This window comes from Podarcis melisellensis, assembly GCF_964234715.1.
Source record: "Podarcis melisellensis genome assembly, chromosome: 11".
Classification (NCBI taxonomy): Eukaryota; Metazoa; Chordata; class Lepidosauria; order Squamata; family Lacertidae; genus Podarcis; species Podarcis melisellensis.
In genome coordinates this window covers 57,251,949-57,278,978 of record NC_138543.1, presented here as the reverse complement: position 1 = coordinate 57,278,978, position 27,030 = coordinate 57,251,949, and the positions used below count along the sequence as shown (strand labels likewise).

At 43.1% G+C, this 27,030-nt stretch overlaps 1 long non-coding RNA gene across 1 annotated transcript; it reads right to left on the bottom strand.

Annotated features, from left to right (window-relative positions):
* Positions 1-3,930: 3,930 nt before the first annotated feature.
* Positions 3,931-4,875, bottom strand: LOC309380295. The gene is made up of 3 exons (XR_014172817.1): positions 4,667-4,875; positions 4,132-4,197; positions 3,931-4,029 (listed from the first exon to the last, which is right to left on the bottom strand). It is a non-coding gene; the product is annotated as an uncharacterized lncRNA (long non-coding RNA).
* Positions 4,876-27,030: the final 22,155 nt, after the last annotated feature.

The following is a 27,030-nucleotide window of genomic DNA, read 5'->3' as shown; positions in this document are numbered from 1 at the left end:
CAAGATCACCTCCATTTCAATTAGAGGTAACCAAGATGCGTGGCATAGGCGAGCACAACTAATAATTCTCGCTGGTGTCAATGAAGATTGCGGAAAGCAAGGGGGGAAAGAGGGGGCCCAGAGGGAAATGGGGCCTAGTTGCTGTTGCGTGAAGACAAAGACATTGCTGAGTTTTTATTATTATTAAGAACTGTGTGGCTGTAGATAATGCACTCTTCACTGCCCATCCTTATAAGTGATCGTTGGACAGCTACTTCCCTCTCACCCCTTTTTATAGGCAGGTCATATTTTGGGAGCTCACATAATGTGTTAGGTCATGGGTCACCAACATTTTGGGGGCCGTGGGCACATTTACAAAGTGAAGGAACTGGCATGGGTGTCACTCCACTGAGCTGGCAACCCAAACCTGTCCTCTTGACTACAACAGAATGCTTCTCTTGAGCCTTATTTCAACAGGGATTGTTGGCCATCATGGTGTGTGGATGCATTTTGTGAAACCTATACTTTGACCACCTCATGAGAAGAGATGACTCCCTGGAAAAGACACTGATGTGGGGAAAGATGGAGGGCACAAGGAGAAGGGGACGACAGAAGATGAGATGGTTGGACAGTGTTCTTGAAGCTACCAACATGAGTTTGACCAAACTGCAGGAGTCAGTGGAAGACAGGGGTGCCTGGCATGCTTTGGTCCATGGGGTCACAAAGAGCCGGACATGACTAAACAACTAAACAACAACAACATCTATTCATGCATTGTTTTCTGCTTCCCTATGCTGTCACAAATGCATGGAATGTGTTTGTGATGTCATTCCTTTAAAACAGCAGTTTGTCACACTGATGCGCAGTGTAGCAGTGTTCACAGCTTGTGCGTGTTATGTCAGCAAGGTGGTGCATGCTGTTTGCGGATTAAAATGCACTTTCACATATGCATGACAATGCACATCCCATTGAGATCAATCCAGTAGCGACAGCCAGCTGTGCTCAGAGGCACAACCTAGTGCACATTCAGTGATTCAAATGCACATCAGTGATATCCTCCATCCTCTTCATCAAGTTTGGGTAAGGGGTTGTGTCATCAAATCCCCACCCCCAAACTTGCAAAAAAAGAAAGGAAGGAAAAATCAGATATCATTGAATCTTGTGGGAAATTTAATATTATTATCTGCATGAATTGAACCTCAATATCTATATCAAAAACCAAACCTGGTGGACTCCTGTGAATATCCTTAGGAAAAGACGAAGAAAAGACATTTTGCTAATTATAGACCAAAAATGTTCTTATTTTCCGGAAGGGAATAATAGTATGTATTGTGTGCTGATGCTTCTAGTTATTGTTTGTGGGTTTTGTTTCTTTCTAATATTGACTGAAAACCAAAGGTTGAAGCAGGCAGCAACAAGTAACAGCAGGTGTCTATTTGTTAACAACAACAACATCAAGAAGAAGAAGAAGAAGGTGGTAACAAGGGTGTATTGTTCTTTAAAAGTACAAAGCATGATTTTGTTTGCCATAATTTTGTGTGTGGAATGATTGGAGTCTATATTGGCCAACAAGTGAAAATGACCTATTATTCAACTATACAGTTACAGCTTTCATTGGGGAAGATGCACAACAGCATGTAGAAGTCTCCCAGGTTCAGTCCCAGGTATCTCCAGGTAGGACTAGGAGTGTCCAGAATCTGAAGTCCCAGAGAGATCTTGCCAGTGTAGATAATTTTGAGCAAAATAGACCAATGGTCTGACTTTGTATAAGGCTCGCACATGTATATTCCACTGTAATGCTGCCATGGTGACCATGTAGCAACAATCACAGAAATAATTTGCATGGAAGACAACTTGATGGCTGACCACAGGACTTTTTCATGTAGGTGGAAGGGCTGGAGAAATCAATGCTCCAGTCAAAAGGAAGGAGGATAACCTGATCCAAAACACACACACACACCTCACTCGCACACGAAAACAAAGATCACCACAGCCAATCACAAGCAAACAATCACACCCTAGGCCAACCCCAACCTCTCTCACCACCAAAGGAACACAAGTGAACAACACAAGCAACGCTGACACCAAACTCTACATACATTAAACATAATAGAAACACCGCCACCCGACCCCACCCCCATCCATCTTCCCTCTCTCCACCCCCTTTCTTTTTTCTTTCTTTTTTCCTCTCCCCCTAATGCCTCAACAAGTGAAACGGATTTGTAAAAATGTTACATGGAAGAAGAAGAAAAAATACGAGGCACTACACTTCTGTAAAACAAGAAAATCCTTAATAAAAATATATATAAAAAATAAAAGGAAGGAGGATGGACAATCTTCATAGCTGATCCTGGTGTAGTAAGGGAAATCCAGCATGAGTGCTGATGCAGCAAGCAACCGATCTGCATGTCTGCCAATAGAGATGTCCTACGGTCTGCTTAACTGGTTGCCCTTTCCCTGATCATCCTGAAGAAACTTTACATTCTCCACTCAAGGCATTTCCCAAAATCCTACTGAAATTAGATGAGCAGCAGCCAAGGCGAAAGGTTTTGGCAATCCATATAGGAACTCTGAGGGACACGGGTGGCGCTCTGGGTTAAACTACAGAGCCTAGGACTTGCCGATCAGAAGGTCGGCGGTTCGAATCCCCACGACGGGGTGAACTCCCGTTGCTCGGTCCCTGCTCCTGCCAACCTAGCAGTTCGAAAGCACATCAAAGTGCAAGTAGATAAATAGGTACCACTCAAGCGGGAAGGTAAACGGAGCTTCCGTGCGCTGCTCTGGTTCGCCAGAAGTGGCTTAGTCATGCTGGCCACATGACCCGGAAGCTGTACGCCGGCTCCCTCAGCCAATAAAGCAAGATGAGCGCTGCAACCCCAGTCGGTCACGACTGGACCTAATGGTCAGGGGTCCCTTTACCTTTACCTTTATAGGAACTGTGGAAGCTGCCTTATAATAATAATAATAATAATTTTTTTATATATCCCGCCCTCCCCAGCCAAAGCTGGGCTCAGGGCGGCTAACAACAATCAATATAATCCAACATTCTAAAAACATTCATTATAAAATTAATTAAAATCAAATTGATGGCAACCAATTAAGCAAAATTCTGTGCAGATTGCCAGAGGAGGGGGTCAGGCTGCGTCCTGACCAAAGGCCTGGTGGAACAGCTCTGTGTTATCCCAAGTCGGACCAACATCAGTATTGTCAACACACAGCTCAGCATTGGTCAATCAATCTCAGAGTTTCCTGAACTCAGGTTTCCAACTGGTTTTGGACCACAGTTCCCATCATCCCCGAATATTGGTCCTGCTAGCTAAGGATGATGGGAGTTGTAGTCCAAAAACAGCTGGAGACCCAAGTTTGGGAAACCGTGATCTAGCTCAATATTGTTCACATTGACTGACAGCATCTCTCCAGCTTGTCATGGTGGGAACGTTCTCAGCACTCCCTAGAGATGCCAGCAGTTGAAGTTAAAGGTTCCCTTTAAAGGTTCCCTGAGTTAAAGGTTTCCTTTCGTAGATAAGCTGGCCTGGAACCACTCTTGATATCGTTCCAGGATCAGGGAAAGGCTTTACATCATTCCCTCAGGAATTTCAGCATGTTAGGGAGCCAGTTTCAGATGCCACTGTACAGTTTCTACAAGGTTTCATTGATTTGCTGTTCTTTAGATAATTTGGAAGCTCCATGGAAGCAGACACACCGGCCTCAGTCACCCACACTAATAGGAAGAGCCATCTATCTGGATATGGGTCTATTTAAAAATAATAATAATAAACCCTTTGCATCCCCCCAATTCTGGTGACTAGCCAACAGGATACAATTCTGTTCCATCCCAGGAAATCCTTAACTGGCTGGCAACTCAGCTGCCTCCACATCTTAATCTGTGTTCTTCCACACAGGTTAATTCACCCTGGGCCTTGAAACCTGAGAAATTGTACTTCATCTTTACCCTTGTGTTCCTTATGATGGGTCTTTCTTTTTCAATCTTTTGCTTATTTGCTCAACATTCACTCTTGATTTCAAAAGCCTGACTCACACATTAAGGTCCTGGAGGGCCGAGAGCAAAAACAATTAGCCACCTGTTGTGAAGTCTTGTATCAAATTATAGACTTCTCTTTTTTAAAACAAAAAAACAAAAACCCACGGCACCTAGGAAATATATTGGAGGGAGCAAACCAGCAATGACGGCTTGCCTGTAGCACATACAGGATAAATCTGAAATGGAAAAGTGCATAAGATTAAAAGAAAATGCAGAAAAAGAATGTTAGTAAAGAGGGTGAGTATATTTGTCTAAAACCAGACTGATACTATTTACAACAGCCTAGACTCTTGGGTTCCTCTGGAGATGTGGTCTCCAAACATTCCAGGACTAAGACTTTAAGAAGAACCATCTTGAACCGGACCAAACCCTAATCTAATTCAGCCTTCTTTAAATGAGTGTGACCCCCTAGAAACCTCTGAGAAGGACAGAAGAATGACAAGGAAATGGCGTCCTCCTACCCCATGGCTTGTCCCCAGTTTCTAGTATCCATAGATACTGCCTCTGACCATGGAAGTTTTATATAGCAATCATGGCATTTAGATTTTAACACATTAGTAAATTATGTGTTTCATGGAGTCTTCAACCTAGTCTCCTCAACTTCTAGTATTGTATTGATGTGAAGACACATTTCTTTATTCTCACCACAACAAAGAAATATAGGAAGAAGTCTCCTAACTCTTTGGTTAATTTGCCTGAAAATAAGGAAAGTGTAATCAGCTGGGAACTATACAAGGCAGTCTGCTTGTTTGGGGTCTGTTCAAAAGAACTAAGAAGCTGTTCAGTTCTACAAGTGATCCTTGATTGGCTAGGGTCACCCATGTGACAAGTACAGGAAGCATTGCCCTCAGTCGAATGGCCATCGTTTGCCCTAAGCAACATCAGCATGTAACTACAATCCGATGAGCATTATGACATCATTATATCCAGCACTTGATCTCTGCTTGGCTGGGATCACCAAAAGTGTAATTAAATTGATAAAATGTGGCATACGACACATAAGATGACTACTATAGAGGCCACAAAAAGAACTAACAGGACTAAGCAGAAATGAACAGTCACACACAACAATCCAGAAGGCTAGGGCAGAGCTTTCCAAAATTTTCATGTCGGTGAAACACCTTTTAGACATGCATCATTTGGCAACAGAGTAATTCAGTTTTACTAGCAAACCAGAAGTTAAACTAACCCCTTATAAGAGCATTTGCGTGATGCACCTACACACTGCAGCTGACACACTAATGTGACACAACACACATCTTGGACAGCTCTGCCCTGCTCTCCAAGTGAGAATCAAAACTAGAGAACATAGCATTACCAAGCAAACATAAGCCCTCATAATTCAATATGTCCCTTTCCAAGCTCAGATTCTAAATCTTATGACTAGAGCCATGCAGTTTTTCATGAGGGATCTCATTTTGCTGTTAATAGCAAGTTGGATAGGAAATACTTTAAATTAATATTATTATTTTTAAAAATTATATCTCAAATGATTACTTGTGATTCCACCCACCCTCCTCAGTTCTTCCCAGTTCCTTTCCCTTTTTGTCTTCTTCTGGCCAGCTCTGCTTGATTTGCAGCACGCCTAAAGGGCATTTCTGATTCAGAGTCTTTGACCTTGGCAGCAACTTTGCCGTCAAACTTTGCAGAGAGCTAAGTGGGCTCCTGTGCCTAAGCTATCAAGCACTTACCCAAATAGCACCGCTTACATGGAAAGAATAATAATAATAATAATTTAAAAGTCAAGGGTGTTTTTTTTTTTTTTTTTAAAGCACGCCCTGCCATAAGTCGATGGCATGCTTTCTTGAATCTGGGCCCCACTCAAATGCTCTGTTCTCCGATCAGTGCCACATGCTTCTGGGCCATCAAATCTCCCTTTCGCACAACTCCTGCAAATGGTATCATTTGGCAACTAATTTACTCGCTTAGTTTTGGCCATTAGTCATTCCCAGTCTCCTCAATCTGCAGGCAATTTTCCACATTATTAGTTACCCACCTGTCTTATTAAAGTGGACTTTCAGAAACCTTGTGCGTCTCCATTTTCGGCACCTTTTTAGATCAAGCAAATAATTGGCTTTACTTGGATGGAAGGATTTAATAGGAAGATGACAGTTGATTCCAAAAGTTAATAGCGACGGCATCTGGTTTCCTTTTTTAACGCTGGGGTATATATATATATATATATATATATATATATATATATATATATATATATGTTAAATTTAGTACTCGTGAAATGGAGGGTGGGGAGGGAAGGAAGAATGGAAGAAACAATAGGTGAAGCAAACCTGTTTATCATTTGTAGGCCAGATTCAAAACTGATGAGCAGGAGAGAGCTTTAACCTACTCTCCTTGTTGTTGTTATTGTTGTTGTTGTTTAGTCGTTTAGTCGTGTCTGACTCTTTGTGACCCCATGGACCAGAGTTCGCCAGGCACTCCTGTCTTCCACTGCCTCCCGCAGTTTGGTCAGACTCATGTTTGTAGCTTCGAGAACATTGTCCAACCATCTCGTCCTCTGTTGTCCCCTTCTCCTTGTGCCCTCCATCTTTCCCAACGTACCTCAATTGTATCCGTATGGGGTCAGTTTATAGATGTCCATGAAAGTTAGAGATTGGCTTCTATTTCTAGTCTGAATACCAAGTGAGCTACATTAAGTGAAGCCTTAGGTAACTTTGGTCACTTGTTCCATCAGCAGTGACCAGCTCCCTTTCTACACTTTAATCATTAGAACCAGCAGACAGCACTTGTGATTCCCATAGCTACATGGGAAGCAAGTCATTCTGTTGGTCTATCTAGATCAGTAGTGTCCATGCTGGCTGGTTGCAGCTCTCCAGGGTTATCCATCCTGCTTGCAGCTTTCCCACAGACATCTGATTGACCACAGTGAGAACAGGATACTGGACTAGGTGAGTTATTGGCCTGATCCAGAAGGCTCTTTTTCTGTTCTTGCAGGAGACCTTCCCATCCACATCTGAAAGTACTGAACCTGGAATCTTCTGCACACACAAAACTGATGCTGTACCGCTGAGCTTATTGAACCTCTTTAAAGGTAAAGGTAAAGGGACCCCTGACCATTAGGTCCAGTCGTGGCCGACTCTGGGGTTGCGGCGCTCATCTCACTTTATTGGCTGAGGGAGCTGGCGTACAGCTTCCGGGTCATGTGGCCAGCATGACTAAGCTGCTTCTGGCAAACCAGAGCAGTGCACGGAAATGCCGTTTACCTTCCCGCCGGAGCAGTACCTATTTATCTACTTGCATTTTGACGTGCTTTCAAACTGCTAGGTAGGCAGGAGCTGGGACCGAGCAACGGGAGCTCACCCCGTCACGGGGATTCGATCCGTCGACCTTCTGATCTGCAAATGCTAGGCTCTGTGGTTTAACCCACAGTGCCACCCGCATCCCAACTGAACCTCTTTAGACTTCCTTTAAAACTCCTTGGAAGTTTCACCTGATGATGAATCTACACTTCTGTTTATAAGGTGGCTTTGTGCAGAATCTGGAAACAAGCTTTATGTTGGTGCCCTTGAAGGTTTTCAAGGAGACAGCGGGTTCCCCTAAAGCATGAAACCAGCAGCCTTCACTCAAGTGCATCATCACTCAACGACCCTAACCTTCTGGTGTTAGAGAAGATTGGGCCAAGAAGGAAAGGAAATATGACTTGGAAGTAAAAGATATGTGCTCACTTATTCCACATAGTCTAAACTTCTTATCCCTCCCCATCCCATAGCTGGAGCAGACGCTATCAGCTCAAACTTCACTGAATAATTGTTAAATTCATTGCAAGTCATACTCAGAATAGTCCGATTGAAATTAATACGTGTGGCTAATGTAGGCCCATTAATTTTTATGGGCCTACTCTGAGTAGAGGTTGCTGGGATGCAGCTCAATGGTTTGTTCAGATTAAGAACAGATGCAAGAGTCAGGAATAATACAGTGCCAAAAAAAGTGCAATATTGACTACCTGAGATAATCTAAACCTGCTAGACTGAAGTACGAAGCACCACAGCTGGGCACACTGCAGAATGAGACTGTAAAGCAAATAGTCACACTCACAGTCCCTGCCCCAAGGGGCCTACAGTCACCCACAACTTCTAATCCATAACTACTTGAAGCTACATGAGTAGGGATGTCAGAGACTTGTGACAAAAACAGAAGTGGATAGTGGGAAATTGCCAGTGTTTGCTTATTTGTCCCATGTCCAGAACAGAAATCAATCCAGCAAATACCATTGGTATTTGCTGTTGCTGTCAGTCTGCAAATGATACATAATTGATTGCATTACATTACAACTCCCCATTTGCATTGTATTTCCTTTGCATTGAAACGAACGGGGTGGAATAAAATAACAACAACATAACCTACAGTATTAATTATGTAAGTGGCATATGTTACATAATTTCACAACAGCCAACGGTAAGACAAATAACATGTTCTTGTTTTTTTGGCAGAAACAAACTGTGGTATTACAGAAACAGTGCTGCATGCTATGAAGTCAGGGTGGGGTGGGAAATGATGCCTTCGTGACACAGAAGCACTCACATTTTGAGTCACTGGAACTCAAAAATACATGTCTTGAGTTGGCCAGGCCAGGAAATGACATCCTTTCTTGTCTGTGAGGCTACCAGCTTCATTCCTCTTTTTCCAAACCTTTTGCCCATTTCCAGGAGAAAGGGAAGTGGTGTGTTTGTTCTCAGTAGAGAGATGTTCACTTCTACTGAGGTGTTTACTGCTTTGTTGTTGTTGTTGTTTAGTCGTGTCCAACTCTTCGTGACCCCATGGACCAGAGCACGCCAGGCACTCCTGTCTTCCACTGCCTCCCGCAGTTGTTTGGTCAAACTCATGCTGGTAGCTTCGAGAACACTGTCCCACCATCTCGTCCTCTGTCATCCCCTTCTCCTTCTGCCCTCCATCTTTCCCAACATCAGGGTCTTTTCCAGGGAGTTTTATCTTCTCATGAGGTGGCCAAAGTATTGGAGCCTCAGCTTCAGGATCTGCCCTTCCAGTGAGCACTCAGGGCTGATTTCCTTCAGAATGGATAGGTTTGATCTTCTAGCAGTCCATGGGACTCTCAAGAGGCTCCTCCAGACCATAATTCAAAAGCATCAATTCTTCGGCGATCAGCCTTCTTGATGGTCCAGCTCTCACTTCCATACATCACTACAGGGAAAACCATAGCGTTAACTATATGGACCTTTGTTGGCAAGGTGATGTCTCTGCTTTTTAATATGCTGTCTAGGTTTGTCATTGCTTTTCTCCCAAGAAGCAGGTGCCTTTTAATTTCGTGGCTGCTGTCACCATCTGCAGTGATCATGGAACCCAAGGAAGTAAAATCTCTCACCGCCTCCATTTCTTCCCCTTCCATTTGCCAGGAGGTGATGGGCCCAGTCTCCATGATCTTCGTTTTTTTGATGTTGATCTTCAAACCATATTTTGCGCTCTCCTCTTTCACCCTCATTAAAAGGTTCTTTAATTCCTCCTCACTTTCTACCATCAAAGTTGTGTCATCTGAGGTTGTTGATATTTCTTCCGGCAATCTTAAGGACAAACCGTTATAGCAGGAGGAGCCAAGATGGTGGTGTCCAGATGTTGCTGGAATCCAGCACTCTGAATTCATGACCATTGGCCATGCTGGCTGGGGCTGATGGTTGTTGGAGTCCAGCAACTGTTAGGATATTTCCGTTCCACCTTAAAAAGGGAGCAGGTTGTTGTGTGTCACAAGCCTGCGTACTTCCGGCTCACAGGAAGTTTCTGTTTTTTATATAGTCTTGCTTTTACCCACATACCTCTAGCAGTCCTTCACAGTCTTACTCTCCTGTAAGTGCCATGAATTTGGGCCTGAAACCAACAGCAACATCTGGAGGGTCTCAGCTCCCCATCCTTGGCCTACAAGGATCTTCTACAAGAGCCACTAGGTCAGTAGTGGGGAACATGTAGCCCTCCTCATGATGTTAGACTCTCGCTACCATGCTTCCTCTATATTGACCACACTGGCAGAAATTAATGGGAGCTGGAGTTCAACAACATCTGGAGGGTTTCACAGCAATCACACCACTCTTTAATGAATCCATACACATATGCATGAAAAACATTTGCAAAATGTTGCTGGGTATGTACACGAACGTTGCATTCTCAACTCCTTTCGCCAGTCATTTTTGAAGAAAATGTTCCCAAATGTGGCTGCCGTCCAAGTCTTCAGATATCAGAGGCCACACCGACAGCTTGCTAGAGGTCTGAGAGCTGAACCTACTTTGCATATAAATTGGAAAGGCCTTTATTGAAATCATCAAGAAGAAATCTGCACAATCGTGGAACAGCTGCATTTTCCTTGTTGGGCAAATAAAAACAAGGGTGGTGCTTAAACTCACCTGCAATGAAAACAAAGCCCACAAGCTGTTACCTAGGAACAACAGACTTGATCGCTGGTCTGCAAGATTCATTAGTCTTTATAGATTTCACATCCAAATGTAATTAGTCTCATCCCTCCTGCAGTACCGCCACAAAGGGCTGAGGTTGGTGGACATTCCTTTTCCGTGAAGGAATTCATTCCTGGGTTGTTATAGGGCTGTAGGAAAGGGCAGCTGCAGAAGCAAAGGAATTCGTTCTCCTCTTGTTTCATTGATTTTCAGGGCAAAGAAAACACCTGTTCACTCGAGGAGAGACAGCCGTGATGAAGCCCAGGTGGCCATCAGCAATGTTTACTGAAGGACATCAAATGTGATAGCATGGGGAGGATTCAGAAGGATATGAAGTATCTGGGGTGGAAATGTGTGTGCATGACCCCAAAGGGTTATGGCTGTCAGATGTGTCGGTGGCTGGGCCTGACTATCCAGTGGGTGACGCTCTGTAGGCAGGGGTTAACCTTCCTATGGGAGAGATGAGGGAAAGGGTGGAAATGAGTGTCTTGTGTTTTGTGTGAACTGCTGTTGGTTTGGTTTTTATTCTGTAGGCCTGTTATGCTGTTATGCTGTTATTGATTAGTTGCATATTGGGTGTTTTAATGATGTGAGAATTGAGGGAATGGAGGGATGTGGTTTGTGTAAGGAGAATGTGATTGTTGAGTGCTTGGTTTTGTGCTTAGATTAGATTTGTGTAGTTTGGAGGTGCGAATGGTTATCTCTCTGTGTTGGTGGGGATTTGCTAGATACAGTGGTACCTTGGCTTAGTTTATGAACAGCTTGGATTAAGAATGCTTCAAACCCATAAGTAGGTGTTTTGGTTTGTGAACTTTGCCTTGGAAGCAGAACATGTTCCGCTTCCTGTTGAGTGTGTTCCATTTGTACGTTGAGTCCCCCGCTGCTATGGGAAAGCACGCCTTGGTTTAATAATGCTTTGGTTTAAAAACAGACTTCCGAAACCGTTTAAGTTCATAAACCAAGGTATACACTTTGATTTTGATGCTGCATTATGATACTATATTTTGAATTTGTGTACATCGTTTTCTTTTGTGGCTCTTAATTATTTTGCATATGTACATTATTTAGGGATATTCAATAGTTTAATTTAGCAGAGTATGTCATGGACCTTGGGACTCACCTTAAGCAGCTATGGCTTTGGCATCAGAGTAGTTGAGCTAATGTCAGTCAGAGAGGTGTGCCTCCTGAGATTTGCTGCAAGTCCCAAATAGGAACTTTTAAGTCAAGGTCTAACATATGAATCTATGAAGCTGCTTTATATTGAATCAGACTGTTGATCCATCTGTCCTGCTACAGACACTTCTGATTGGCATTTGTGAAGGGGATGACAGAGGACATGATGGTTGAACAGTGTTCTCAAAGCTACCAACATGAGTTTGACCAAACTGTGGGAGGTAGTGGAAGACAGGAGTGCCTGGCGTGCTCTGGTCCATGGAGTCACAAAGAGTCGGACATGACTAAATGACTCAACAACAACAACAACAACAACTTTCCCATTCCTACACAAGAAAGGAAACCAGGAGAGGACAGGGACTTTCTGCCTGCCTTGCTACTGAGAACTGCACCCTTTCTAGCATGCTATGTTCTGCCATGAAGCTATGGCTCCACCCCCAGAGAGCAAACACATTAGCAAAAGTAACCCATATTAGACTATGACATCACAGAAATAAACCCAGATGCCAACTTTGCTGCCACATACACCCGGACAACACCATTACTGGCCCCAACAACATCAAACATACCATCAAACATTCCATCTCAGGACTATTTAATTGCTCATCTTCTAACATTGTGTCTGCTATCAAATGCCAACAGTGCCCTTCAGCTCTCTATATTGGACTAACAGGCCAAACCCTACGCCAAAGGATAAATTGAGATAAATCTGACATCAGGAATCACAAGACAGAGAAACCAGTAGGAGAACACTTCAATCTCCTAGGACATTCTATACAAGATCTCAAAGTAGCTGTCATATTACAAAAGAATTTCAGAAATAGACTGGAAAGAGAAGTTGCTGAATTACAACTTATTACCAAACTTAAAAACATGGAGGGACCTGGTCTGAATAAAGACATTGGATTCTTATCTCATACATGATAAAGCTATTTTTGGCCATCTCATCCCTCACTTTTTCCTGTTAGACTAATTGCAGTCGTTAACAGTAGTGTTACTGCACCTATCAGCCAATCACCCATTCCCACCACCCTTCTGAATAATACCCCTTCCCACCCTCCCACAATATATAAAGGTCTGGTGACTTCTGTTTCAGTGTATCTGAAGTAGTGTGCATGCGCATGAAAGCTCGTACCAATAACAAACTTAGTTGGTTTCTAAGGTGCTACTGGAAGGAATTTTTATACGGCTAGTCCTTAGCTTTCCATCCTTCTGGAGACTTCACCTGTAATTGCCTAAACTTATTCTGCTTCTACGACAGCATGTGGATTTTACTCTTAGAGGCTCAAAGCGTGCACATTCTCAACTTGTACAAATTCTGACATTATAAGCATCCTATCTTGTCTACAATCTGTATTTTTGAAAGCCCAGCCCTCCACAATGAAACCACCATTCTTAATAACTGTACTCAGGAAGCTATTTCTCCCCAGCTTATATTGAGAGTGAGAGATAATAATTATGCACAAATTAATAAGTGTCTTATCCTGCTGAACAGAGGATATGAGGTTATTTGAGTAGAGCATTCTCCCTGACTCACACAAAATATTTCTATTTTAAAGTGTCAACAAAATTGTGCCCCCCACCACCATCCCGTCTCTCACAAGGCAAAAATGGAAAGTTACCTTTTATTTACGAGTGATCGTTTTTTCTCTCTCCCTGTCTATATTTTGACAGATAACGTGGCAGCAAATGATTAAGGGTCTCATTTTGCAATGTGACTCGTATGTTATTTATTATCAAAATAAAAGTCACTTTGTGAATTGAAGTTTTTAATCATTTGTACCCCCCCTTCTTTTGCCTGCTTTCAGAAAATGGTTTTGTCAAAAAAGCATGATGGAATCGGTCAGCTCTGAAAAGCCTATCAATTGGAAGGTGGGGAGCCCTAATTATGACTTTCAACACTAATTGTTTCACATAAAAGAACAAAATGCATTTATTGTAGAAACTGTCGCAACAATGAACCATGTCAGTCCTAGCTAAAATGGAAATAGCCTGGACCCTCTCGCCAAGGGGTAAAAAAATAGGTTGCATAAGAATAAGCTCAAAAATAATTCTTGTCATATTCTATGGGGTCACAATTCAGTGGCTAGACAATTTCCAGCACAAGCCTGTTAATTTGGAAATAACTCTGATGGTGTTCAATGGGGCTTACTCTTAGGAAAGTGTGCTTAGAATTGCATCCTTGCAGTATAATCATAAACAGGTGTGCTGAAAAGTAAGTCCCATGGAAGTACTAAAAGCAATGAATAGTGAAACTATAGCAGGCAGGTCCAACTTTCAAGAGACTGTGATCTACTCCCACTATTAAAAAAAAACTGGCAGTGATCTACCCATTGGATTTGCCAAAGGGAGCAAGAGTTGTTGAGGGTTGGTTTTTTTGGGGGGGATGTCATGATCCCATGACCGACCATGGACACCCCACTATCAGCAAATAGATCTCAACCAACCTATTAGACACCCATGAGCTATAGGATACTGACCCACAAGAAATAGTGATGGCAAGTGTGAATGGTTTTAAAAGATTGTTAGCAGTGCTATTTTTCTAGAAAAAGAGATTCTGGAGCTCACCATGAACTTCTCCCTTGTTCTCGTAGAATGGCAATGGCACCCACCTGAGAGATGCTGGAGCTGAGCTCAAGTTGGATGGGTGCTTCGTCAGGCTGCCCACAGCTGTATCCCATCCAGCTGCTCTTTACACACACCCAGTTCCAGGTACAAATGGTTTTTTGAGTTTCTCAGGGGTCCAAAGGATGGGGAAAGGACCTTCCGCCTACTCACAGTTCTTTCCTCACCCTCTTTCTGCTCCTTTTCCTCCTCCAGGGCCGTATACTGTACATTGCTATGATATTCTCTAATGTTACAGGGCCTAAAAGTTTTCTAAATAAATGAATAAAATGCTTCTAAGTCCTATGGCTTTCAGGTGTGGGTGCATTAAGCATATGTGTCCTTCTCGCATTGGAAAGGCTAAGCCTCAGAAGGTCCAGATTTAGACAGTTAGGTTCTAGGACCAGCTCAACATGTTACCCACCAAGCCAAATATGACCCTGTCAGTCACTATCTTGATGACTTTCCTCTTCTTGGACGCTGCCCAGGACTACAAGACAGTGGGTGGGAGGGAGATGCCAAGCCCCTTGCAAGCCACAAAGCATGGCTGGCAGGTTGTACTCCACATGGCAGGCTTAATTGGAAATTTGTGAGCATTCTGTTTCCCTCCCTGTATATTAATTTGCACTCTTAAGAAAGCCAAGAATGTTCTCTTTCTTTCTAGAATCCCTCTGGGTGGGAGGCTGGGGGAAGAGGAGGAAGCTCCGAGGTGGAAACTTGGAGGGTTCACTTTTCTGTGCATGGCATGGAATAAAGGTTAAGATATCATTGTGATAGGGGGCTTGGTATTCATATACAGTTGTACCTCAGAAGTCGAATGGAATCCACTCTGGAAGTCCATTCAACTTCCCAAACGTTCGGGAACCAAGGCACGGCTTCTGATTGGCTGCAGGAAGCTCCTGTAGCCAATCGGAAGCTGCGGAAGTCATGCCAGACATTCAGGTTCCAAAGAATGTTCAGAAACTGGAACATTCACTTCCGGGTTTGCGGCATTCGGGAGCCAAAACGTCCAACTTGAAAGGCATTAGACTTCAAAGGTATGACTGAATTTGTTTGTTCTTCTCTTCTCTTCTTACTTATTTCATCTCCTTAGATTAGTTGCATTTTGTCTTGAATTTTTAAAAATAAAAATTGATTATAGGAAAGAAAGAAAAAAGAACGTTCTCTTTCATTCTTAAGACACTCCTTTGGACCAAGCTGCTCATTCGAAATGGGCAGCTGTGCTGTCAGACCAGCAGCCATGTTAGCCCCAGGGGGATGTAGTTTGTGTGTGTACCTCTCAACTACTTCAGTAAAATCAGGGCATCCCATTTTTTGCACAACAGCTCTTTGGCCATTTTGGGCACCGCACTCTCACCCTGTGATCTTGCCCTGAAAAAGGTTTCTTTCTTTCTTCAGGACTGTAATCTTGTGCAGGTTGCATGACTCGCATGGGAGCATGGCCCCAGAACATACAAATCCTGTTTCTTTTGCCTCAATGTGTTGTGTGTGTTTAGGAGGTTACCAGGAGAAAGAATATGGGCAGCAGCAGTATCTGAGGAGCAAAATCCCAGAGCAAGAGTTTGTGAGAATCCTCAGCATTGAAATCTCTGAGCCAAGAGATTCCGAGCAGCCGAATCTCAGAGCTGAAAAACTAAGTCAGAGCTGTATATAATCAAGTTCTCGATCCCCAATTGCTGCTTGTTAGTCAGGCTGCCTTGCAGGTGTTGGTTATTTTCATACTTGCGCACCTGACACAACTAGCACCAAGAAGCCCTCAAACCTGTCAATCAGACGGACTTGACAAAAGTAGGTTCTTTACGCATGCACACCCCACGGTAACATTATTTTTTCATGTGTTAAGGGCTGTTTGAGAGGAGGGTGAGTAGACTACATCTCTGCTTCAAAATTTCCTCCTTCCTTTTCAAATCGGAATAATTTCACCTCCTGGGTCAGGCACGCAGGTTTTGACTCCTAAACTGAAAACTTTTAAGGCAGAGAGTCATGGGAGTTGGAGAAGGTGAAAACAGATGGGAAATGACTGGATGCGTAGAAGAGGTAATGAAATGTGCAGCATTTCTCTAGGTTCATTTCATTAGAGTGTATATTGGTTACATATTTGAACTGAATGGAATAAAAGTCCATTGATATGTTAGATGCATCAATGTGTTCAAAGCACAAACTTATCATTGCAACGGTGGTTAGGATTATCGCTAATGTGTTTGTTTCTTTTGCTATTTGCTCATGACATTTCTGCAGCGGATACATTTCTGCTGATTCACTCAAGGTGACTTAAAATGTATGTTCTGCAACAGCCTTCCCCAACCTGGTGCCCCCACATTCATCTCTCACCATTGACACACTGATGGGAGCTGTGGGTCAAAACATATTGCTATGAGTTTGGGCAGTGGTTAGGCTGAATGCCTGGGGCTCTTTTATTTTTTTAAATTCTATGCACCGCTTGATCGGGAGGGGGGCACTCCAAAGCAGTTGTACTCTTTTTGACACCTGCTAAAACATTCTTTATAAGTCTGTTGTCTTTATCCATGGAGTTTTCTTGGCAGGGATACAGGAGTGGCTTGCCGGTTCCTCCTTCAGGTATGGTTTTCCCAGTAGTGATGTATGGAAGTGAGAGCTGGACCATAAAGAAGGCTGATCACCAAAGAATTGATGCTTTTGAATTATGGTGCTGGAGGAGACTCTTGAGACTCCCATGGACTGCAAGAAGATCAAACGCATCCATTCTTAAGGAAATCAGCCCTGAGTGCTCACTGGAAGGACAGATCGTGAAGCTGAGGCTCCAATACTTTGGCCACCTCATGAGAAGATAAAACTCCCTGGAAAAGACCCTGATGTTGGGAAAGATGGAGGGCACAAGGAGAAGGGGATGACAGAGGACGAGATGTTGGGACAGTGTTCTCGAAGCTACCAGCATGAGTTTGACCAAACAACTGCGGGAGGCAGTGGAAGACAGGAGTGCCTGGCATGCTCTGGTCCATGGGATCATGAAGAGTTGGACACGACTAAACAACTAAACAACAACAACAACAACAACAACAAACATTCTTTTGTAGATAAGTCTACCTAGATGCTTAGAAAGTTGAAGTAATTATAATTTGTGTTAGTGTTTTAACTTTTGTGTGTTTTAAATTATAATTATATTTTCCCCTTGATTTAAAATACAACTGTACTTTAAATCATACAAAAGTTAAAATACTATGGCAAATTATAATTTTTTTCAACTTTCTAAGCATCTGAGTAAACTTGTTTGAAAAAGAATGTTTTAGCAGGTGCCAAAAAGAGTACAATGAAGGTGCCGACTTCATCTCAATAGACAGGGAGTTCCAAAGTATAGACGCTGCCATACTACATTATTTAGTTCTTACAAATGTGGAATGGGTATTATGTGGCAACTGTTACATGCAAAGCAAACTAAACTGCCTCTTTTTTTTTTAAAGTGACCCATACTCACTCATTATATCAGATGTTCTTTAAGGAAGACAAGAGGTGAGTCCTTTAATTTCATGTATTTATTTTACATAAAACACAGAAGCAAGGCCATTTCCTCCCCTTATTTCTTCAGCTGCCGACAGAGAGCAGGCCAATTCTGTTCAGTTTTCTGAAGCAGGGCTGGGAAACCTTTGGCAATCACAGAGGCACAATTGATTTCCTTGACCGTTTGTAATTAACTTCTCCCACATGAACTCCAGCTGACCTTTCCTCACCACTGCTGTCCAAACCTTTTGAGCCCCGCACAGTATACAGACATAATATGTTGCTTGACACATGGAAGTATCTTGATTTGACTTCGAACGTGATGGCTAGAAGGGGCAGAGAGATCAGCTGAAATGAATAAATTCTTCCCACCCACCCTAGGCCCAGAACATTCCATATTTCATCACTCATAGTGCCTTCTAATAAGGCGTAAAGGTAGCGAGTGCCAAAATAATTGTTGCCAAATGCTCTTATGAGACAAGAAAACGGGGAGGCACCAGCATATCCCAATGAGGATTGTATATGATCCATAGCCAGGAAATTTAGGATGACAATTGGGAAATAAAAGGGACACTCTTACAAAGAGTGGCTGTCAGAAACCCATCACAGGACTTCCCATTTTGTGAGGGAAAATGCAGCATGTTGGTGGTGGTCCCCCTTTTTTAAATATTTCAGCCTTTTTTTATTATTTAATTGTCATCATTTATTTATTTCTCAATACATTGCTTGATTGTAATGAAAGCAGTTTACCTTAAAGTGAGCAAGACTTTGTAGTAGAGAAACTAGGTTGGAGAGCTGTTGTTTTTATCACAGAAATTGAGTTGCTGGTGTGGGTAAAATAAAATGAAATAGTTATTGCTGATAAAGAGATGTCCTTTTGTTTTATTGCATCTTATTCCTTTTCCTGTGTTGGCTTTGTTATGTTGGCTGCAGCTCCTAAATCAGCCTTTCTCAACCTGTGGGTCCCCAGATGTTGTTGGACTATAACTCCCATCACCCCTGGCTAGCAAGGCCAGAGCTCTGGGATGATGGGAGTTGTAGTCCAGCAACATCTGGGGACCCACAGGTTGAGAACCACTGTCCTAAATGAACCCCATGTCTTGTCCCATACCTCAGATAAGAACGTAAGAAAAGCCAGCTGGATCAGGCCAATGGCCCATCTAGTCTAGCATCCTGTTCTCGCTGTGGCCAATGAGACGTCTGTGGGAAATGTGCAAGGATGATTCAAGCACAAGAGACCTCTTTCCCTCCTGTGGTTTCCTGCAAGTAGTATTCAGAAGCACTGCTACCTTCAATAGGTAGAGGTAGAGGTGGAGGTAGAGCATAGCCATCATGGCTAGTGACCATCAATAGCCCTCTCATTCATGAATCTGAGATGTGGGGGCAACTGTGCAGAGCACAAAAGGGGGGGGGAGTGCCTTGTTTAATTCTCAACTTTTGTTCATTCTACTCAAGAAATGCTAGAGAGCAGGCACCTTTCATCATATGTGGTGGAACTGTAAGGTAGTAAAAGGATTTTGGGAAATGATATATAATGAGTTGAAAAAAAATGTTTTAAACAACCTTTGTTAAAAAGCCTGAAGCCTTCCTTTTAGGAATTCTAGGTGCTGAAATCTCAAAGGAACAGAAAAGACTATTTATGTATGCGACCACGGCTGCATGGATGTTACTGGCCCAGAGATGGAAAGAAAATAAAGTCCATACCAGAGAAGAATGGCAGATGAAACTATTGGACTATGCTGAAATGGCTAAAATGACCAGAAAAGTTAAAAATCAGGAAGACCAAAATTTTAATAAGGAATGGGGGAAAATTATAACTTATCTTAAAGACCATTGTAGACCGTTAAAATCCTTTGCAGAATTGGAATATCACTTATAGTTTAAGGTTGAATTCTGGACATAATTGAAGAGGTATAGGATTTGAAGTGTTATAAAAGATGCAGAAGGAAATGATTAATAACAGAACCCACAAAGAGGAGGATGGAAGTCCCCAGATTCCTAGGAATCTTGTTTTTATGATTTACACATGTTTGATATATTTCTGTAAAATTTTAATTTGAAAAACCAAATAAATAAATTTGTAGAAAACAACTGAAAATGCTAGAGAGGGGGGAGGGAGAGAGAGTGCATGATCTGCCTGCATTTATTGTGTTTTCTCCCTGGGGCATAGGAATTATATATTTGCGTTATTCAGTATCCCATTAAAGAAGAAGGTACTGACAGCACTTTAATAGAGAGGCTAATTCTCTCCAACCAGCTAGTTAATCAAATTATGCAAAAGCTTCACCATGGTGTTGAGTGAACTCTTCTGATCATGGAATTTGTTCAGGGCATGGAAGATCCGAGCTCACCCTGAATTTGCCTGCTAGGTTGGATCTGGACATGTTGACTCTCTTCCAGTTTTCATTTGATCCAATCACCACAGCCATGTGGAACAGGGGGATCCGCAAAGCAATGTTGCTCTGTTGCAAAATTCATCGGAAGGTCTCTTCCTGTGGGACACTTGCTCCTGCTAAATTCCAAAGCATCAGGTTCTAAAAAACTGACATCAAACTGTTATAGAAACTCCATAGGGGGCTGGTTCATTGGCGAGAATACAGTCTGCCCTCAGTCAGCCACCACTGGCCTGAATTATTTCCTACAAGAAGCCCAGGGGGTGGGACAGCTTCCTTCTCCTTGTAGAACAAACAGGGAAGAAGTTGAGGACAAAACCAGAATTGGTTGGCTCTGCTGGTAACTGGCTTAGGTTGGACTTCCCTGCCTTCCTCCCCACCAGCCCTAACGGGTACCAGCCATCACTGAAAACTCCTGAAGCTCTGACAAAGTATAACCACAGTGCTATTGTTATCGGCATGTAGAGGGCCAGGAGGCCAGCTGATGAACCCCAGCTGGGCCGTCTCCTTCCAGTCTTCCCACTGCGAAGACCATCGGCATCTGCTCTGATGTAAATCAGCGGCCCGGGCTTCAAAGCCAGAGCACACTATCAGCAGAGCGAACTGCACACACATAATAGGTGTGAGGCTTGTGGAAGCATACTACAACTACAGATTTATTAATCATAAATCAGGACAAGAATCATGTCATCTCTCTCTCTCTCTCTCTCGCCGTCCCAGAGAGAACAGGAAAAAGCAAAAGCTATACACAATGGAAGTTCCCAGCAAGCTGTGCTGGAAAGTAAACAGACATGTGACACGTAACAGTTCCACACGTCTGCTCCTTAAGGTGGAATGGAAATGTCAAGAATATTGAACAGGGCAGGCTTCAGATGTGGCCAGATGAGATGTCCTCTGTAGGGCCTCCTCTTCCTTGACTAAAGAACCAAGGCTGCTACTGGATTATAGTCGGAGAAGCATGAGGTGTGGAGGTTTGGACTGCTAGCTTTAGACAGGGAGGGGGACCTTTGTTCAAGTCTTCACTCAACCATGACGTTCATTAGATGACCTTGGGCCATTTGCTATCAATCAGACTAACTGGGTCATTATGAGGATAAAACTGCCTTCAGTTGCTTGGTAGACAAGATGGATAGCAATGTACTGTTATTATTTATAAAGGACTTTAAATGGCTAGGTGCTGTACAAAAATTAAAAATAATACAGGCTGAGCAGGGATTTGAAGACTTGGTCTCCTCCATCAGATTCTGGAAGTCTAGCCAGTAATAAAACTTGGTTCTCAGTCTCACATATCACCAGACAGAATTTTGGGCAGTGGAACATTTGAATCAGTCTCCACAAATTTGAAGCTCCTGGTTTTGAAGGGTGGTAAATTGGCAGTGGCACCAATGCATAGGACTGGGAGACAAATTCAATTCAGTTCTAATTTAAAGGCGATCCTAACTGATTTGTGCTTTCCAGAATGATACATGAGCCGAAATGCAGCCTGCTTCAAAATTGACACTTCTCCAAATTTTGCAGTATGATTTTCTAGACAACCAATGTGCAGAAAAATGTGCATCCTATTTATATACGTATTATACAAATGCATATGCTAGTGAAAATACTGTACGATAGTGTTTTACAGTACAGTGGTACCTCGGGTTAAGTACTTAATTCGTTCCGGAGGTCTGTTCTTAACCTGAAACTGTTCTTAACCTGAAGCACCACGTTAGCTAATGGGGCCTTATGCTGCTGCCGCGCCGCCAGAGCATGATTTCTGTTCTCATCCTGAAGCAAAGTTCTTAACCCGAGGTATTATTTCTGGGTTAGCGGAGTCTGTAACCTGAAGCATATGTAACCTGAAGCGTATGTAACCCGAGGTACCACTGTAGGGGGAATTGTTTGCAAAAGAGTGTATATTAAGCAAAATTGCATATGAAAACAAACATATTATGAGAAATTAGCTAATGGATTTTCATGAAAAATCACAAATGGAAATGGGGTTGAGTCAAATTTAAGACCAGGAAAATGAGGAGCTGACAGAAACCAGCATTCCCCAAAACCCCCCAAAGAAGATTCATGAGACAAAACACAGGTAAAATTATTTTCTTTCTTTCTTTCTTTCTTTCTTTCTTTCTTTCTTTCTTTCTTTCTTTCTTTCTTTCTTTCTTTCTTTCTTTCTTTCTTTCTGTTGCTGGCATATGTCTGTCTTGAGAGACACTGCAGTGAGCATCAGGGGGTAAAGTCAAATTGCTGGAGAATCACAGCACCTGCAGAGACTGGTGACTGGTACCTGCCCCCTCCGACATTGTTTTGGCTGCATTAGCAGCGCCAAAGCCTGGGCAGTGTGTCTGGAGGTCCTGTGCTGCTCAAACAACAAGACGCCTCCTCTCGACCTCACTGTTGTGGTCCAAAAGAAAGCAGAGCAATACGTTTGGCACCAGCTTGGCTGCAGGAGTTGCCAGAAGGAGGCGTGCAAGGCACCATCAAGCCATCTTAAGGACTCCACTGTGGATTTGCGTAGGGTTTACTCCTTAGCTTTTCCTTCTCCCAAAGATTTTCTGCAAGACAGCAAGTACTTTTAAAAGTATGTCTTTATATTTGTGGTAAGGGAGGATTGCAGTGAAATGGCAGCCAGAAATGCATCTGTGCAAGCTATGTGAGAGTTTTGGCAGCTAGGAAGATACCTGGGCATGCGGTATATTTCTAGTATCTTTCCCCCCGCCCCATATAACCAGCCCTTTATATATATATATATATATATATATATATATATATATATATATGCAGTGATAACAATCCAATCAAGTATAAAAACACACAATTATTTCACCAGGTCTGTACTAGGTGACCCCAATTAATCAGGGGGTTTGAACACAAGATGTTTCCGATTGCACTTATCTACAAAAACGAGGAGGAGACAGCTTGTTTTATCGGAAACAGACAAACCCTCTTGGAAAATGGCAGGTTCTAAATTTAGAACAAACTGCTGGAGCCTGTGTTCTATTTGGCTCTGACAAAATGCAATTTATGGGCTGTTGCTGGCTCTTCGGTAAAAATGTTCCCCAGATCATCCGAGGCGGAGGGTGGAAATGAACTTTCCACAAGACACACACACACACACACACAGGTGTGTTTGCAGAGCACACACCATCCACACTGGGACAAGGGAGTCTTTGTTCTGTCAGATGGCAGCAATGGCATCTGAATTAAGGAACTCCCCTATGAGGGAAGCTTACAATATTTGGGGTATTTTGCTTATGAAAGAAAAACCCAAATAAAGGGAGAATGCTAAAAGCATGTACAATTATGCATGAGGTGGGGGGATATCTTTTCCCCTCTGCCACTCATAATAAAACAACTGGTCACCCAATAATGTCTGCAATAATCTTGATACGTATATGCAGCACCTGGAATCATCTCCCCCATGTGGCAATGATGGTCACCAGTTTTAGAACATAAGAAGAGTGTGCTGGATCAGGCCAAAGACCCATCTAGTCCAGCATCCTGTTCTCACAATGGCCAACTAGACTGGACAAAGCCATCAAGCAGGATTCAAGCACAAGAGCACTCCCCCCCCCTGTCATTTTCAGCAGCTGGTATTCGGGAAAATTGATGCCTCCGACTGTGGAAGCAGAGCACAGTCACAGCTAGGAGCCTTTGATATTGTCAGGAGTGTGTGCAGGAGCCAGGCCCTGTGACCTGTAGGACAACACAGGACTGGGGCTTTCCTAAGTTTGCTCTGAAGAGGCAAGGCATGGGCACACAGGTGAGGCCAATTGGTAACTCACAGCACCTGGTGGCAAGAGCCGGGAAGGGATATAAGTTCAGTGTTTCCCTTTGGCTCTTTGCCACAGCAACATGCTTCCTTGCTGCGTTTGGCTTCTTGACTTCTTGCTTCCTGAACCTTGGACCCTTGGCTTCTTGATCTTCAGGCCCTTGGCTTCTTGACTCCCGGCTCTCTGACCCTTGACTTCCTGACTCCTGGCTTCCAGACTCTTGTTCCTGCTCCCACCCCGCCATCTTGCCCCTGGTCCAGACGTCCTCCACCAGGAATTCAACCGCCCGTAAACTGGACCGTGACAGATATCCCTCTCGCCCATGAATTTATCCAATTCTCCTTTAAAGCAATCTAGGTTGATGGCCATTGCTGCCTGCTGTGGGAATGAGTTCCACAGTTTAACTATGTACTGTGAGTGGCTTTAAAGCGGATTAGACAAATTCATGAAGAATAAGGTTGATTGGAATCACAAATGGAGTGAGTGCTGTTGTGCTCCTGCCCTGCTTGGGGGCTTCCCAGAGACCTCTGGTTGGCCACTGGTAGAAAAGGATGGTGGACTAGGAGGGCCATTGGTCTGATCCAGTATCCTTATGTTCTTATGCTGTCCGTCACATTTCCCAAAACAATATACAAAACAAAGCACAGCCTTCTTTGAAATTTGCAATTGTCTGAATTTTGCAATGCAACTCTCCAGCCAAGTCATGTGTACAAAATATGCATATACTAGAATAGTGTGTGCGTCGAAATACATGTGGTTGACAGAACATACACAATTTCATTCTATGGGGGAATATTACTTCACGATTCTATGCATATTGGGCAAAATTACAAAAATATAAACATTGCTTCTCCACGAAAATTCACACTAAAAGGCTAATAGGTTGTCATGAGGACTTTAAAAAAAGCACTTGCATGCTGATGTCTGAACTCTTTTTTTAATGTATGTAAATTTTGGACAATTGTTATTTCTTGTAGTGCACAAAATATATAAGAAATACATGAGAACAATACAGGAAAATGATAAATTGAAATAGTTTTTGTTGCTATTATTAATACTAATAATAATTTAGTACCCACCCTTACAACAATTTAAAATACATTTTAAAAACAGTTTATAAACTCCGAATTAAAATAACAGAAAATAGGCAAATTCACCATTCACTTCATATATAAGCTTCATATGGTTGGACTCGGCATCTAAACACTGCAGATAGTTCGCCACATCGGCTGCAAAACTCAGCTCACTCAGCTTACCTGGAAGCTTACCCCACCGCAGCCCCATTAATTCCATGGGGCTTACTTCTGACTAAGCACATGGTGATCACAGTAAAAGCCATTGGATCAGGTCCTCTGGTGACATTTGCTCTCCTCTTCTCTCTTCAATAACAGCTATCATGTGCAATTCCCATTTAAACGCCTTTCAGGAGGGAGCAGTTAACCGGCAGGTGAGCCGTAATGGGGATAGCCGGCCGGTCTAGTGACAGCACTTTAGATGTGGCAGCTGTGAGTAGGCCTGAAGCAGATGGCAAAGACGTCGCTCAAATGGTGATGGTTAGCCTTTTGTTGCAGAAACCTGAACCTGGGATTTTTTTATTTTTTATTTTACACTGTCACCTGCACTATTATGGCCTATTTCTCTCCTACAGCATATTTCCTCTCCACTTCAAAACTAGCAAAGTGGCCATCATGATCACGGGTGGGATGTCGTTGCGTAGTGGGGTTGGACATTGCAGGGGCCAACAAAGGCCCATATAGTTAAAGCTATGGTTTTCCCAGTAGTGATGTATGGAAGTGAGAGCTGGACCATAAAGAAGGCTGATCGCCAACGAATTGATGCTTTTGAATTCTGGAGCTGGAGGAGACTCTTGAGAGTCCCATGGACTGCAAGAAGATCAAACCTCTCCATTCTGAAGGAAATCAGCCCTGAGTGTTCACTGGAAGGACAGATCCTGAAGCTGAGGCTCCAATACTTTGCCCACTCATGAAAAGAGAAGACTCCCTGGAAAAGACCCTGATGTTGGGAAAGATGGAGGGCACAAGGAGAAGGGGATGACAGAGGACGAGATGGTTGGACAGTGTTCTCGAAGCTACCAACATGAGTTTGACCAAACTGCGGGAAGCAGTGGAAGACAGGAGTGCCTGGCGTGCGCTGGTCCATGGGGTCACGAAGAGTCGGACACGACTAAACAACTAAACAACAGCAATAACAAAGAAGGTAGATTGGGGGTCCATTGTGTATCTGTGCACAGAGATAGATCACACCCTGTTGTAAGATGCATGCCTTTGAGGAACTGGCTGCCAAGGGGCAATTGGTCTTACCACAAAGGGGTGTCTAAGACAATGTTTTCTCTATGTGGATAAACATCAGAACATCAAGAGATCCTTGCTGGGCCATCTAGTCAACCACCCTGTTATCTCAATGGCCAACCAGATGAAGGGATGGAGGAATCAGCATCTCCATTGACGGGAAGTAGCATGGCGGTTTGGCTTCTCTGCTCCCAGTTCTTCCAGCGATGCTGAACTTGAGGCTCCATCAATCAACCTCCTTGCAGGCCAATTTCCAACACCGGTCCTGCTTTTGGGCTCCTCCAGCTCACTCTAATGAAAGGAGCAAAGAATCTTTCCCAGTTCAAGGGCCACATTCCCTTCTATGCAATGTTCACAGGATGTGGTGTCTGTGTGACACACCACACAATGGTGGGTGGAGCTAGAGGCAGAAGTGGACCAAGGAACACAATTTTTGCCTTTTTTAACAGGTGGCTAGTTTCTACACACATACTTTTCTGTCTTTTGTCAGGAAATACATTGGCTCCACTTTGGCTCAGTTGATCCAGGCACTGCTGCACTTAAAATGGGGGTGGGAGAACACCATATCACGCCCATTTCTATGATATTTTCCCCGTCTGTACTTAAAATAATAAACAATATTTGCATAATAAATAGAAACATCTGAATGCAAGAAACAGCAGACAGGAATCCTCATGAATTGCTCTGTGGATTGTTTACCCCAGTTTCAACCATCTACTCTGATGTTTATTTTATTCCTTCTTTTACATAAAATGCAGCAACCCTTACAATTTCACCGGGAGGAAGCAGATGAACGGAAGATGAGAATGCAAACCAGAGCGCCAGTTCATGGGTTGGTGTTTTTCTTTTTTGGTGTTGGATACAGAGGACCAAACGCCTAGCTTT